We start from the raw sequence: 17,106 nt of genomic DNA on the forward strand, positions 1-17,106 counted from the left end.
GCCTACACATCCATTCGCCTATACTTTGCAGCAGTAGCTGCATATTTTCAAAATAGACAATATTTATCCCTATTCAAAGTTCGAGTAATTAAAGTCTTTATGGAAGGCCTTAAAAGAATAATACCACCTGCACCTCTGAAACCTTAACGCTGTTCTCACAAGGCTTATGGGTCTACACTTTGAACGATTACACAATTGTTAATTACAATTTCTTTCATGGAAGGTTGCTTTTCTAATTGCTTTCACTTTACTAAAACGTGTTGGTGAGCTACCTACAGGCATTAACCTTAGAAGAACCCTTCTTTCAACTTCATATAGAGTGGTTCTTCGTACAAATCCAAAATTCCTTCTAAAAGTGGTCTCTGCTTTTCATATTAACCAATCAGTAGATTTACCTGTGTTCTTCTCTAAACCTGATTCAATAGCAGAAAGAGGTCTACATACACTAGATGTCAAAAGAGCACTCCTACTATATTGATAGGACAAAAGGTTTTTGCAAAACAACTTTCTGTTGCCTTTGCTTCACCTCATAAAGGGAATGCTATCTCTAAATCCAGTATGTCTAGATGGATTGTTAAATGTATTCCGACTTGCTATGTTAAAGCTAAAATAAGTTTAACTATATCTCCTAGAGTACATTATACTCGCAAAATAGGAGCATGTATGGCCTTTTTAGGTAACATTTCCATTGCTGACATATGTAAGGTGGCGTTATGGTCTACACCACACACATTTGTCAAACATTGTATGGATGTATTAGCATGTCAGCATGCTAATGTAGGACAAGCAGTGCTAAACACACTTTTTCAAACAACTGCAACACCCACTGGTTAGCCATCACTTTATGAGAATACTGCTATACAGTCTATGCAAAGCATGTGCATCTCCAGCACACATGCCTTAAACGGATTATGTTACCCTGTAAGCATCTGTTCTTAGCATGTAGAGCTGTAAATTCACATGTGCCCTCCCTCCCGGACACCAGTGGTTGTTGCAGTTCTTATTACGCATCTTACAAATACTCACATTACAAATGCATGGCCAAATCTATACTACATTTACTCCATTATCACCCTCTTATGGGAAAACAATCTAACAATGGAGTTGATACCCATGCGCAGTATCACCAAAAGGAGGAGTCATCTGACCTCGTTACTGGAAAAGCCTTCTTCGAAGAAAAACAACTTGCAAACATCCGGACCCAACACTAGATGGCAGGAGTCTGCAAAGCCTGTGAATCTACAGCTCTAGATTCCAAGAAAAGATGCTTGCAAGGTAAGTAACAATCCTTTCTGCTCAAAAATGGTGTCACTCCCCATTGAGGCCATCCACTTTTAGACAAGGTATGGCACCAACCTGTTTGCCGCCAAAACAAGGATCGACGCAAAGAAAGCGAAGAAGATCGATATCGAAACTGGGTAGGTCAATGCCAAAGACTCACCGCAGCAGGAGCAGGTCGATATTGACACACAGTCCTATCGACTTCAAGGTGGTGCTAAGGATCGACGTCAAGGAGCAGATCATTGTTGAGGCTTCACAGACGCTCGGTGTTGAGGAGCATGTCGACGTCCAGAATACGCCAAAGGAAGAGGAGACCCATTTCCCTGTCACCAGGGTCTGACTATTCCAGGACGTCCTCTCCATCTACACCTATAGTCTTGCCAGCCTCATCTCCTCCTCCACCGCCGCTGCCTTCCGCGCCAGATCATGATCATGTTCTCACCATCACTCCTGATATTTGTCCTCCACATCTACAGGATGCTACTCGCCTACTCTTACTGACTCTCCTCCACGTAGTCTCCCCGGTAGAATATATTACCTCCTTTCATGAGGTCTTGGTGAGAGAAGCAGCAGAATTAAATCTCCAAATGACGGTGCCTACATCTTCGACATCAATGATATTCAAGACGCTTCACCAGCGCACAGCATCCAGACCTCTCCTTCCTCTAGTACCAGGTCTCTTGGAACTGGCCATGGACCTCTTTTTGACGCCGACCTTAGCCAAGTCTGCTCCATCCAGGCTCCAAAAGTAGTACAGACCTTCTGAGCAGAACCCACTCTTCCTGCGTTTGGTCCCTCCTCCGGGCTCTGTAGTAATACTAGCAGCATAGAAACATCACACTACTACTTCTGCCTCCTCAGTTCAACTAGATAAGGAGAGCAAGAAGTTCGATTCTGTGGGCTGCAAAGCATGTGGCACTGCTGCCATGTCCATGAAAGCAACAAATGCAGCAGCGCTATTCGACGATACTACAGGGCATTGCGGGAATCTGTCTAGAGGTTTGCTCAAGATCTGCCTAGAGACAAACAGGAGGATTTCTTAGAAATAATCGACAAGGGTTTGATGGTCTCAAACCAAATAATAAGTGCGGCTGCTGATTCTAAGACCCTAGCCACTCACGAATATTGCCATGGCATGGCCCTCTGCAGATATGCTGAGCTCCGTCTCACATCTTTGAAACCGAAGTCGCAACAATAGATCTTAAACCTGCCATTTTCTGGTTCCACACAGACGATAACGTGACTAGTATGAAGGCCTAAATGGACACCATTATGGCGGTCGGCCTAAAGAGCCAAAGAGGCCCAAGGAACAAAGAAAATCATTTAGGCCTTATCATGAAGGGTCTCAAACCCCTCCATGGTATCCAGGATCACAGCAACGACCCTATAACCACAGCAAAAACAGCCTATGGGAAGTGCTTTGCAGCAGCCATCACAAGGCGGAAAGCATACCACAGGCACAAAATCTCGAATTGGTCCTTCCGGCTCTTCCGTTACCCACGCCGGTAGATAGGATTATTTAGCATTTTCTGGCAGAGTGGCATCAAATAACAAAAAGATACCTGGGTACTGAATATTATTCGCAATTAATACTGTCTCAAGTTAAAGTCCTCCTCCGACCATACCACCAAAGCCATTCAATCTCCATCTGAGGATGCTGAGATCAGAAGTCAACATCTCGCTTCAAAAACATGCGGTGGAGGCTGTTCCTCACCATCAGTAGGGAGCAAGTATATATTCCAGATATTTTCTGGTACAGAAAAAAAGGCAGGAACTAATTCATACCCATTCTCGACATGAAATTTCCAACAGATTGATTTGTCTGGAAAAGTTCTGGATTCTGGCCTTACATCAAATCTGTCCTCCTCTCCACCAAGGCTCTGCTCCATTGACCCCCAAGATGCTTATTTTCACATTCCAGTTGCAAAGAAACATCGGAAATTCTTGAGGTTTGTGATGGGGCAGGACCACTATCAATACCAAGTACTGCAGTTCGGCCTCAAGTCAGCACCCAGAACATTCTTGAAATGCATGGCAGTCGTTGCTTCCCACCTCAGGAAACACCTGGTCTTCGTCTATCTAAACCTAGAAGATTGGCTTGTAAAGGTGTCAACCTTTCAAGAGGCACAGTTTAATTTCAACTGGACATGCAATCTCCTCGGTGTGGGGCTTCATGTCAATCACAGCAATTAACAACCAATCCCTATCCAGACCTTGCATTATTTGGGAGCCTCCATCGACACCATTCGAGCAAAAGTGTGTCTTTCGGAGGAGAGATGCTCATCAATCCTTCAGAAATGTCTCTTTATGACAGCCTATCATCCCAAGGTAAGTATGGTCTCATCACTCCTTGGTTCGATGGCCTCTTGCATCTTCCTCATTCTGAATGCCCGTCTCCACATGCAACCTCTCCAAGAATGCCTCGAGGACCAGTGGGATCAGCTAACGGGCTATTGGAATGTCAGGATCGAACTGTCCCTCCATGCAAAACATTCCCTCAAGTGGAGGTGTTCCCCTGCCAATCTGCTTCAAGGAATGCCTTTTCACCAACAGGTTCCTTCTTAGACAATATTGATGAATGCATCACTACAGGGATAGGGAGCCCACATGGATCGTCTACAAATTCAAGGCATGTGGTCACCAGAGGAGATGTCTTATCACATCAACCTCTTTGAGCGGTCCATTTAGTGCTCAATGCCTTCCATCCATCATTCAAGTCAAAGACCATGCTTGTTCAGACACACACTGTACTACCTCAACAAGAGTGGGGGACGAAGTCCAGGCCATTGTCACTAGAAGCCCAAACAATATAGAAATGGTAGATTGTCCGAAACCTGCAAATCACGGCAATTCACCCTCCAGGTGTGCAGAATGCACAGACGAATGCCCTTTGCAGAGTTCTGCAAGAAAACCACAAATAAGTCCTACACGATAACATCTTTTAGCGCATCTTTGAACTGTGGGGTACACCCGCCATTGATTTGTTTGCCATCACACAAAACAAAAAATGCAGCTGCTTCGAACCCATGTAATAACAACAAGGGGCACTAGGGAATACCCTATGGATCGAGTGGTCTGGCAAATTTCTTTACGCTTTTCCACTGATTTCCCCTGATCCCGGCGGTCCTAATCAAGCTGTCCCACTCCAAAGCCAAGATGATCCTCATAGCTCCAGAGTGGCCACACCACTGGTTGTTCCCGTACCTGCTTCACCGGTCACAGCATCCATTCAGAGGCCAGATTGTACGCCCCAATCTCTCCTCGAGTTTGACTGTATTGCTCCTGAGCTACTGCAGTTTGGACATTTGAATCTGCCACAAGACTGTATGGAGATCCTGAAGGAGGCCAAGTGACCGTCCACCCAGTCAGCATATGCCTTGAAGTGGAAGAGGTTTTGCATCTGGTGTTCCTCCAAAAGTGTGTACCCTACAACTTGCCAGGATGTCATTCTTCCATATGGCATCTTGAAAAATCTGGCCTGCAATTCTCTTCCATAAAAGTTCACTTGGCAGCTCCTAGTGCGTACAGGAATTATCCTTCACAAACTTTTTTTTAGAATTCCCACCATCAAGGATTTCCTAAAGGGTACCCTCCCCCCTGCATGGGAGCTTCATGTGGTACTTTCACGCCTTATGCAGGCTCCCTTCGAGTCCATGCACAAGGCATCTCTCCAACACTTGTCTTGGAAAACCGCTTTCTTTGGGACTATAACATCTGCCTGCAGAGTTAGCGAGATCCAAGCACTCTGCTCTCATGAACTATACATTATTCTTCACTCTAGCAAAGTGGCCATGAGAACTCACACAAAGTGCATCCTTAAGGTAGTTTTGGACTTCCATGTCAAACCGACAATCTCATTGCCAACATTCTTTCAGAATCTCTCTACTCCAGCGGAAAGAACTCTCCACTTCCTGGATGTTAGGAGAGTTCTGAAATTCTATCTAGACAAGGGACATCCACAAATCGGACCAATTGTTTTTCAACTATGGTCTGGTCTGTACAGGCTTAGCCACCTCCAAGCAATCCATTTCACAATGGATAGTGTCTTGCATTTTATTGTGTTATCAAAAGTCTAACAAAACACTCTCAGCTAAGCCTAAAGCACACTCCAATAGGGGGAAAGCAGCTACTCCTGCTTTACTATGCAATATCCCTATTCCACAGATTTGCAAAGCAGCTACCTGGAAATCGGTACATGCATTCTTCAAGCACTGCTGCCTAGATTTTGACGCCATTTCAGAAGCTCGAGTAGGGCAGGCTACCCTCAGAAATCTATTTGCTTAAGCTTCCCATTGGATCCTCTGTTTTTCCCACTGCGCTATGTGAGGATGGGCTTGCTACTCCAGTCAGTATTTATGACTATAAATAGAATCCCCTACGAGCTAAGGACTAGTTGTGTACCTGTGACTCATGTTCTCTCGTAGGGGAATTTCCATTATAGTCATAAGCAACTCTCCCTCCTCCCTCGTGGTATGAACAGAGGTATTCATGTAATCTATATATGTTCACACATCGCCTTCAAGATCTAAAGTAACTGCCACCAGCTGTGCCTGATAGTCTGGGTTCTTAAAGGCACAGTTTATTTTTTTGCCTATATGGCTACTCTGTGCTGCTCTCCTTCATCCATATCATAAAAAAAGGTTTGCGAGGGATATTTATGCTGTTTACAAATCAACTCAAATTGACTGCATTTACCTTATTCTGGTCCTTTTTGTCTTCATGATGAAGAATTTGTACTACAGTGCAGTTTGAAAATATTCTGCTGCTGCATACTTTCTTGCTGTTCCTACTCTGGCATCTGATTGCATACAAGCTTGGGGGTGTCTCCCGGTCATTAAGCGATTTAATCACTGGAGTATCGGGAATACTGTGTCCGAACAAATAGAGCCACCTTAATCTCTGCACAGTCTGTTTCGGGGTTGTAGTATGCATGAGCTGGGAAGGCCTACAGTTATCTAGCTATATGGCTTGGAACCTTAGTAGGTGCTTGATGGTGCCAGGGGTTGTCCTTAATTTGTATTGCTGGTGTAACAAGAGGTCAGTATTTACATGATATGGATTTTCAGTTGAGGATGCACATCTATACGTAATTGCATAGCTTGGAACAGTTGTGCATATGATTGTACCAGGAGTTGTGAATGACAGGGGTTAGGTGTCTTGAACAAGTAGTCCCTGGGACTGAGGAGGAAAGACTAATTGCACCAATAGATAACACAATTGTAAATTAAAAAAGTGCCATTTATGTAGGAGCAAAGAATGATGCCATAACTATAGCTGAAGAATCGCAGGCATATTTTGATGTAGGATAGTTCAATTTACCAACAACATTTTTTCCCCTTGGTTTCTCCATCCAGCAGCAAAAGTCTTGCCTCGTCTCACCTGACAGTTCTAGCTTCGATTATGCTTTGACACAACCTGCATGACAAACTATCTTTCACCTCAAAGGATCTCAAACAATCAGAATAAGGTTCCATTATTTCTAGGAACCAATCTGGTCCAGGTCCTACGAGCGCTTCCCCTATTTGGCTCGATGGCCTTCTGCATCTTGTTAGTGCCACTGGCCAGGTGGTCGATGAGGTTCTTTGAGTGGTCCCTCAGGAAGCGAATGCTTCAGCATCAGGAGAGCCTCATTGCTCATGCAGCTATCTTCCTCTCTGCCTTTCCAGACCTCCATTGGTGGATATGTGCTTTCACACTCATAGTGGTGGTCCTCCACAACCACAGCCCGCCATGTTACAGATGCTTGCTCATTAGGCTGTGGCGCTAATCTGTGGGCGATGACTGAGTCCTGTTGTCCCCCTCTGAACAATGTACATGCCTCAATGTGCTAGGTTTGAGAGCAATTATCCTAACTTTGAATACATTTCTTTCTTCCATCTGAGGAAGCCTTGTGCAGATTCTTGTGGATAACATTATCACCATCCATTACCTCTAATGACAGAGGAATGAGTTATAGAGCCCTGTACTAGCCTACTTGTGGCAATAGGCTGTACAATGGGGCAGTTTCTGGTGGCAGCTCATCTAGTGCACACTCTTAATACGAATGTAGTAATGTACAGTAGCCGGTCTCTGTAGGATCATGAATGGTAGCTCCACCCTGACGTAACCGCTTCATCTTCTTCCAACTGGGCTTTCCATGGATTAACTTTTTACGCCTCGGCTGTAACAAGAAGTACACTTTGTTCTGTGCCCTACACGTTCCACCATATAGTGTGGGCTTCAAGCTGAGTTGGTCTGAGGGATTGCCTTGTGTGTATTTACCAGTTTGGCTACTCTCAAAGATTCTAAAGCGATTAGGAGAGCATTTGCTTTCTTAGCAGGACTGTTAGGTCCTCCTTTCTAATACTCAGATGCTTTAGCTGCATGCTGGAGATTGAACTATTCCATAAAGAAGCATTCTATTTACCTGCAGAAGTTCCAGGTGTCATCTGCTTGGGAGCCAGCCACCAACTCATTCTATGTAGATCACGGGGATAAATGTGTTTCTTGGTGCAAGACTGCAGATTTAAATTCTAACCCACCTGTCTGACATCATTTCCTTTGCACAACAAGGCTTAGTCTTTTCCAGTTTTAAAGTTTACTTGGCTTTTTATGTCTTCCTGATCAACCTTCTTCATTCAGATCGCTTCTAGTGGCGTGCTTTCCAAACGTTTTTTTGCTCATGCCCTTTATTGTTCTGCAATTGGATTAAAGTTCGTGCTTACATTTCTCATGGCATTGCAGTCCAAATTCATGCAGATTTGATCTGTTCATCTCCTGATTTTAATATGGTTTTTCTTACCTATTCATACGCCATACAAAATATGGTGTCCATCTTCCAAATGGGCTATGCTACCGGTGTCCCATCTTTCATAATCTCTCTACATCCATCTAGGGAAGAGGGCCATCTAGACAATCTAGAACATAGGTGAGCTGTTTCTTGTTCATACAAGATCCAGCTTTATGTAGGGTTCGCTGAAGCAAAGAAACTATGCTGGATGGGCCTTGGATACTGCAACATTACTGTGCCCATATTACAAAGTTTTCTTCGACAACAGCAAGAATGTCAATGGAAATAAACAAACAGTACTCTGCTTGACTGTGTACTACTCTATTTCACATCAGGTCACTCTTAGCATTAAAATATGTTGTACCTTGGCAAAAACAGTCTATGACAGGCATATAAGCCCTCTTGAGGAAGGTGATGGTGGCTTCTATTGTTCATATCCTCAGCATCCTGGTGGCTGATACTTGACATGGTGCACTTGCCCCTCTTTACACTCTTTTGTCGAACATTACTGTGTGGTGTATCGGAGTGAAGTGGTGGACTGTGCTGCATGATTTCTTTAGTTAACAAAGCTGATACAAGAAATTGAACTGACAAAGGCATCTAACTCCTAGCAAAATTAGTGGCTCAAGGAAGGAAGTCCGCAGCGGCAGAAAGGACAATACTGAAAACTTTGATAATTAATTTAACAATGTGTTTTAATGGAAGAAATATGACCAGCGTTGTCCCTATCTGGGACAAAACATTTAGTCTTTTATTGCTTTAAAATTTGTAATTTTTTATCTTGTTCGAATAATGTAACAATTTTTATTAATCAAACACTAAATTGAAATTGATTTCTTTAGTTAAGCACCACTGTTTAGTTCCATCCTGTGGTTTGAACTGCTGTGGAACTCATTCATAAGGTGAGGAATCTGTGGTATGAAGTGTCCACTAGAAGAAAAAGATACTTACGTTTGGTAACTATACTCTTAGCATCGTAGATCTTCAGTGATAGACATAAACATTAAAAATAGTCTGAGCTGCCTGTGTAGACCCTGGGCCTATGCAGGCTGCACAGAATTATTCAGTGTTTATGACTTCAATGCAGATTCCTACGATGCAGAACCAGGACTACAGGTAAGTAACCTTTGCTTCCAGCAGATTCTGCATAACTTCCTGTATGAGTTGATGGTGTTAATTATAAGATTCCAAAGTACTAATATGTTTATTGTTCTGTTTGTTTCTGTCTGCTGTCATTAAGCTTTCTTAGGTCATTGCCACACACCTTGGATGTGAATGGAAAAAATATAAGGAATTGACACCAGCAGGACATACATGCCGTAGTCAAGGCCTAAGTGATCAGAGCTGCTATTGAAGTCACACAATGTTAACTGGCAGCACTGGAGAATTATTGCTGGAAAAAAATAATTTCAGATCCAGTCTGAAGCCTAGGGACATTCATAAGGAGTGAGGAATCTGTGGGAAGGATCCTCATCATTAGTCATAGGCACTAAATATTCCCACCTACATGCGGGGACTCCGAAGCACATAATATATACATGTATATATATATATATTATTATTTTTTTACACGGCTGAATCATCTAAGGGTATGGTACGACTATTACTTAGATATGCGTGGAGCAATCACGACAAATGTGTAAAAGAAATTGTGGAAGTGGAGGAGCAGATCGCAAAAGAAAAAGATCAAAAAACCTGTGAGGATCTAAGAAACAGTCTAATGAAGAGAATTAAAGAATATGAACTGGGCATACGGAAGCGTAAACAAACGAAGTTCCAAAGAGATGAACAAGATTATTTATCTGGCAGAATACTGACATTTGCTAGGAAGTTCGATGCCACCAGAAAAAGATTAGCACAAGGGATGGAAACTGTAAATAACGCGGACACGGAAGAATCGGAAGTGTCTGACGGCGAACAACCCTTGGCTCCAACAAGAAAAGAAACCCCAGGCGCAGAACCTTTTTTAGACGAATATCAAGTAATCAAGGAAACACGCCAGAGGCCGCAACAAAGAAATCATCCTCCTCCGGTGCAATCAAATCAAAAAGGAGGACAAGGCGGGGTAAAAGGGGCGAAAGGCGGTATGCAAGCGATGGCCTCACCCAGGGTGACACGCAGTGCCTCAAACCACAGGAGAAAGTGACATTGACAGAAGAGAATAACGTCATCAATTTGTCAAAGAGAGAATTAACAATTGATGAAATCAATGTCCTAAAGAAAGGATTGAGTTTCTGCCCTACAAGTGAATACAACATGGTGGACACGAGAATTGTTTTTTTTAGGTACATTAGGAAGCTGAAGTTTAAGAAAATCTTCCTCTTACACCCAAAAGACGAGCCAGTTACAACATCGATACAAAGTGAAAATGAGGAACAAGAGATTTTAGATCCTAACTCTCTGGCGAGTATGCTGCTAACTCCAACACAAGAAATCCTTAGTGAAGCAGCAAACATACAACATACAAATGTACCAATTCGACAAACACGAGATCCTAGCAATATGAAGAGCAAATCGAAAAAACTGCCCATTGCTCCATATGACGCAATAGACGTTTTTAATGAGGCAGTACTTGAGGACTTGGAGAAGTTGTCAAGAGAAAAAATAAACATGAAATCATCTAATATTTCAAGGAGAGAGTGGGAAGCAATAAAATCTCTCAAAGAGGACAAGACTATTGAAATAAAGCCCTCAGATAAGGGAGGCAATATCGTGATTTTCAGCAAAGAACATTATGAACAGGAAGCACTAAAACAACTTAAAGATAAAGAGTGCTATGTCCCCATCCAGAGATCTGAATTTGCTACTAGCATCACGAAATATCAAAGGACGCTATGTGAATGGAAGAAGGAGGGCATGCTTAATGAAGATGAGTTCCGATATTTGCATTGTGATTCACCTGTTATTCCCACCTTTTATCACCATCCCAAAATCCACAAGCACGCCAAGAGACCGCCCGGACGCCCGATCGTATCTTCGATTGAGAGCCTGTTGGAAAACACGTCTAGATTCATAGACCAGTATCTCGCGCCTTTTGTTAACGATCTCCCATCTTACGTGAGAGATACACAAGACTTTCTCCGTATTATGGACAACATTGCCTGGGAAGAGAATTTGTTATTGATCACACTAGATGTGGTTAATCTCTATACCTGTATAGACCATGAAAAAGGCCTGGAGGCAATTGAATGGTTTTTGGCCCAAAAATTGGAAAAATACAGAACCCATAGTACAATGTTACTTGAAATGAAACGTTTCTGTTTGTACCATAACATCTTCTTATTCTCTAATCAACTATATAAACAAACAAGAGGGACCTCTATGGGCTCGTGCTTCTCCCCCAGCTACGCGGATTTATTCGTTGGCTGGTTGGAGAAGCACGATGCTTGGGCAGAACAAAATGAGATCTGGACTGATAACATTTTAATGTGGACAAGGTACATAGACGACCTTTTTATTATTTGGCGCAGTGATCGGACCTCGGCTGAGGATTACATCACCAAACTTAATGATAACAGTAAAAATGTGAAGTTCACTAGCACTATAAGTGCCACAAACATTTGCTATTTGGATTTGGAGATCTATGTAAAAAACAACACACTCCATACAAAACTCTACAGAAAGCCTACTGCAGGCAATGCTATTTTGCATGCAGCTAGTTACCATCCGTGCAGTCTGGTGAGAAATGTTCCCTATGGTGAGCTATTACGCTTAAAAAGGAACTGTTCCTTGGAAACTGATTTCCATCAAGCAAAATCTGAGGCCAAGAACAGATTCCTCATCAGGGGGTATTCAAAAAGCCTGCTAAATCAAGCGTCTTCAAAAGTTTCTGAAACAAACAGGAGGGATCTCCTGATACCAAAAGAAGTGCCTAAAAGTAAAGATGATGTGAGAATGATCACCAGATATAATACAAAATCTGGTGATCTGATTCATGTCTTGAAAAAACATTGGCACATTCTAAAGACTGACAGCGTTCTTAAAAAACATCTAACGGAACAACCTTTAGTAACTTACCAACGCTGTCAGTCAATATCAGATCACCTTGTCCACAGCCATTTCTCAGCCAAAACAACAAAACCAGCAACCATGTCCGCCCTGAAAGGGTTTTATCCTTGCCTCCACTGTAAAGCCTGTAAAGGGAGTAGGAAAACCTTGGAGTACCCGAATAGAACTGGTGAAGGTAGACCTAACAGAAAAATTACCAAACTGCTAAATTGTAACTCTGAATTCACCATTTATTGCTTAGAATGTCCCTGTAAGAAGAGGTATATAGGGAGTACCATCAACCCCACTAAACTTAGGATCTTAGAACATATGCGTGCGGTTACTAATAAAGATAAATCTTACCCGGTAGCACGCCATTTTTCTGAATATCATCAGAGTAACAGAGATCTACTAAGATTCTATTGCATAGATCAAGTCGAGAGACAGGAACGTGGAGGAAACAGGGAAAAAGCACTTAGAATCCTGGAGTCTAAATATATAATTGATTTAAAAACCATGACTCCATGGGGTTTGAATAATGATGAGGAACTGTGGGTCCACCTCTAGGAGACAAATACATGGGATCATGTAATAGGTACCACAAACACTGATACTCCAAAATGAACAACAAGGAAATATAGAACTCCCTCAAAAAAACTGAATAATGTGGACAGTCCGCTATCATTTAGAAATGAACAAACAAAAATAAATACATGCCCATACAGGGCTACAAAACAGGACAGACACTGGGCAATTATTTTTTGAAGGTTGAGTGGAATATAAGATTGATTCACTGGGAATTCATCCCTCATACAGTATAAAAATAGAAGTCTGTAAATAGATATGATACTTCTTAACTTTCATAAATTGCCTTGTGAAAATCCATTGGAAATGCTTTAATTTGATGTGTAAAGCTATTGATGAAATGTTTGTCAGTCAATATGTTTTTAATGAGCACTCAAGCACTTTATATAGAACAGCGCCTGGTTTTAAAAGTCAAATGTAATGTAAAATTATATACTACAAAATGGCCGCCACGTTGGCGATTGAATACTTCTTTGATGTCAATGATTTGTGTAGTGGCCAATCACTTTAAAACGGCGCGTTTTTTCACTGACAAACTGACACTGAGGAAGCTAGAGTAGCGAAACGCGTCTGTCAGGGGTGACGGGGGGTTTGCATAATAAAGAATTTTCTAAATCGGATTCCAGTGTGCTCGCCTGTTTCTAACGTGGACAAGTTGGAAAGTTGTGGGGATATATATATATATATATATATATATATATATATATATATATATATATATATATATATCCATACTAATATTATAAAGAGAGAGCCCAAACCTTTGAGGCGGGTAATCTCAGTAACCACAGCATCAATCACAACACCCAATACAGCGTTGGAAAGGGCAGTTGCAGCAGAAGGACGTAGGCTATGCAGACGGCCACCATATATTTATTTTTTTTGCACAGTTTTATATAGCGCGAACTTGACCCGAACTGAATCAGGTATCAGAGCGCTTTACATAGCACCAGTTACGTTACATGAGGACACACATTCATTTTTGTTAGGCACGGGGAGATTAAGTGATTTGCCCAGAATCACAGGATGTTTGGCATCGTTACCAAGACTCGAACCAGATCCCCAGATCCCCAGGTCCGAGGTCGAGCGCCTTAGCCGTTAGGCCAACTCCTCTAAACATTTAAAAGGTAAAAGAACCGTGCCAGCAAAGTAGTCCCTTGTGGGCGTGTCTGCGTTGTGCTGTGGGTGTGGACTGGGAGCGTGACTAACGCTGGGGGCGTGTGGTACAGCCATCACATCGTGGGCTGGGGGCGTGACAAACGCTGGGGGCGTGTCCGCCCTTCATGCCATGTGAGTCGTACATACAAGCGCCAATTACGTTGCTGCGCAGCATCAAGGGGCACGCTGGGGGCATGAGAAACACTGGGGGCGTGAGAAACGCTGGGGGCGTGTGTCCGGCCTTAATGCCATGAGAACGCAATTGCGCCGCATCAAGGGGCACGCTGGGGGCATGAAAAACGCAGAGGGCGTGTGCTACGTTCCGCCCTTCATGCCATGTGGGTCGTACATTAATCAGAAGATCGTCTGCTGTGGCCGTGTGCTGGGGGCGTGACAAACGCATTCACCTGGAGGCCTGGTAAGTAACTTTACTGCAGCCTCTCCTGCGTGCTGTTACTGAACTCTCTCATTCAACGAAATTACACGCGCCTGCTACCATCAACCAGGGCTCTAGCCGTGCTCAGGCGGCGGATCAGTACCCTAATTACACGCGCCTGCTAACATCAAACAGGCCTGCATCTGGGCCTCAAGCGGGGGAACACGCAAATGAGCGTGTCTACGGGGACAATTACTGCAGCCTCTCCAACTCTCTCATTAAACGGATTTACCCGCGGCTGATACTCTCTCATTCAACGACATTACACGCGCCAGCTAACATCAACCAGGGCTGTAGCTGGGCTCAGGCGGAGGATCACTACACCAATTACACGTGCCTGCTAACCAGGGCTGCAGCTGGGCCTTCTCCGTCCCTATTCTAATGAAACAAAAAATGTTGTCTACTGCGAGATTTTAAAATAAATTGCCCTTGCCAAATACACACATTACACACATTCTATTTCATACCCGGACAACATCGGGACGGGCTGCTAGTATATCTATATATATATAAATATATATATATATATATCAATTCCAATTTCTGTCGTATTACACTTCAGAAACACACGAACACTTCTTTGTGAAGAAATAGCCTTTATTTCATATCAAAGGCAACAAACACTTGATGCGTTTCGGCAACTCTCCTCCCTTGTTCACGAGTAACAGTGTATCATTGCTGATAGGTTTAAATAAACAGGTGACATTTAAAAAAAAATAATTAAATAGAAAGCAGACTTCTACTGCTAAAACATAATGTGAACAAATAAACAGAAAAAGAGAAATTTGTAAATTGTTCGACAGTGCTTCATAAATGTTAGTATTTTACATGTTTCAATGTTTTTCACAGGTTTTAGACATTTTTTGCCAATTTTAATCAGCAATCTCTCTGTTGCAATTGAAATGCTGTTTGCAGTTATATTAAAGAATAGTATCTTTTCTTCATGCTCGTATTGTCTGACGCATGGTTCTCAGTCATTAACGTGTGCCATTCGGCAATTTAGTGAGGTATTCCGCCCCAGTGGGCTAATTGTATTTACAAACAGTCATTCTCCTTGAGTTATCATGCCCGAGTGGGCCTACTGTCATAATACCCGTTGGGTTTTCAGAAATCCCTTTATATTGTATCAACTTCTTCACTCAGAAACAATCTCACAGAAGGCTGTCAATTCTCATTACTTTCTTCTTCTCGTCATTTCTCGTAATGAGAATTGACAGCCTTAAAATACTGAATCGGTAAATTACCGAATTTGCAATGTAGGGAGCACTCAAATGAGTGCTTTTCCCATTTTAGGATTCGTTATTTACCACCAACTATAAGTTGGTGGTAAATAACGAATACCTTTGAAAATGAAAATCTGTGCATTTTCAACTGTGCCATGTGGCATGTGTGCCACATCTGCACACAAGCATGATTCAGGGGTGCAACAGATGTCAAAGTGATACCCTGGTACCCTTGAATGTGTCCCCCATTTTACCGAATCGGTATTTGCCATTCATTCCTATTGGCCTCCAGGCCCATAGGAATGAATGACAATTACCGTATCGGTAAATACCGATTCGGTAAATACCGAATCTTACCGATTCGGTAATGTTTACCGATTTTTTTGCTACATAGCATTTACCGATTCTAAAATACCGAATCGGTAAAATTCGGCATTTTAGTATCAGTAAATGTACTTTACCTACATCTGGCCCCTGGTGTGATAAAAGAGACCATGTTCCAGGCATACCATTGTAGCCCGACTGCTGCAGTGTAAAACCTACGGCATGACCTGTGTAAATAGTCCTTTTTGGCAGGTAAAGATCTCCCTTTTTAACATGTTAAGCGCGGCGTAGAATTCGCCGTGGTGCGGGCGTTTCCGTGCGTGGGCAGGGCCGCATCTGCCAACGGACGAGCGCAGCACTACGGCGGTAGTGCTTGCGACGGCCGTTGGCCGAAGCACGCAGCAAACGGGTTAATATTGAGCCACCCTTATATACCCCTTGTAGTCAATAAGGTTGGGTGCATGGTATTTAATAGTGGGACTTGAAGCCTTTAAGCTTAGTCAATTCCCTGATGCCACAATTAAAGGGCTGGGAGGAATCATCCTGTAGCAAGATGGTTGAAGAGAGGGATACTCTATCCAAGCAACTTCACCGACGGAATCAAAGACCCTCGACTATGCGTAGCAGACCAGTGCCCATCATAGCCCAACAATGCCATAAGCCCACTGACCCACCACTTTGGCGAAGGAAGCAAGATACTGATTATGGCACGTCGCTAGGCAGAGATGATAGACTAATGAATATAGAGAGTCATTGTGTCCCACTGGCAAATCAACATCATCCACCACCTAGAGTTCCATAGCAACAAACGCTACACACTCACGAGATGGGAAATGCAGGTATGCCACGTAGCACGACCCAGTACAGGGGAGACCTTGATCTAAACAATATGCACCACACTAGCAAACACACAAACAGAATTTGGGAACACAGAGAGTATCAAACAAATGTCCCAAAGTTAAGTCAATCATGCTAGGATGATGGGGATTCCCTCAGAAACAAACATTATCCTCTGGATTGGGCACAAACAGCAATGTCTGTCTGTAGTGTGTTCAGACATAGTGTGGACTGAACGGTAATAAAGTGGGAATGGAAACTACAACAAACTTGCTCTTACAATTACTGATAAAACCACAGTGGATGGCCTGATTGCCATGCAGTTAAGATCTAGCTCACTATTAAAATTAACAATGAAGTTTAAGTTACACAGACCATCCTCTGATGCAAACCACTAACTGAGAAACCATCATGCTCTGACCAGCGAAGCGACCCATAGCCAAACCATGGTGGACAATGAGGCTGTAGATTGACTAAGTCAACCAGCCCAAGTTGATACCAGTACC

This window comes from Lissotriton helveticus, chromosome 8, assembly GCF_964261635.1.
Source record: "Lissotriton helveticus chromosome 8, aLisHel1.1, whole genome shotgun sequence".
Lineage (NCBI taxonomy): Eukaryota > Metazoa > Chordata > Amphibia > Caudata > Salamandridae > Lissotriton > Lissotriton helveticus.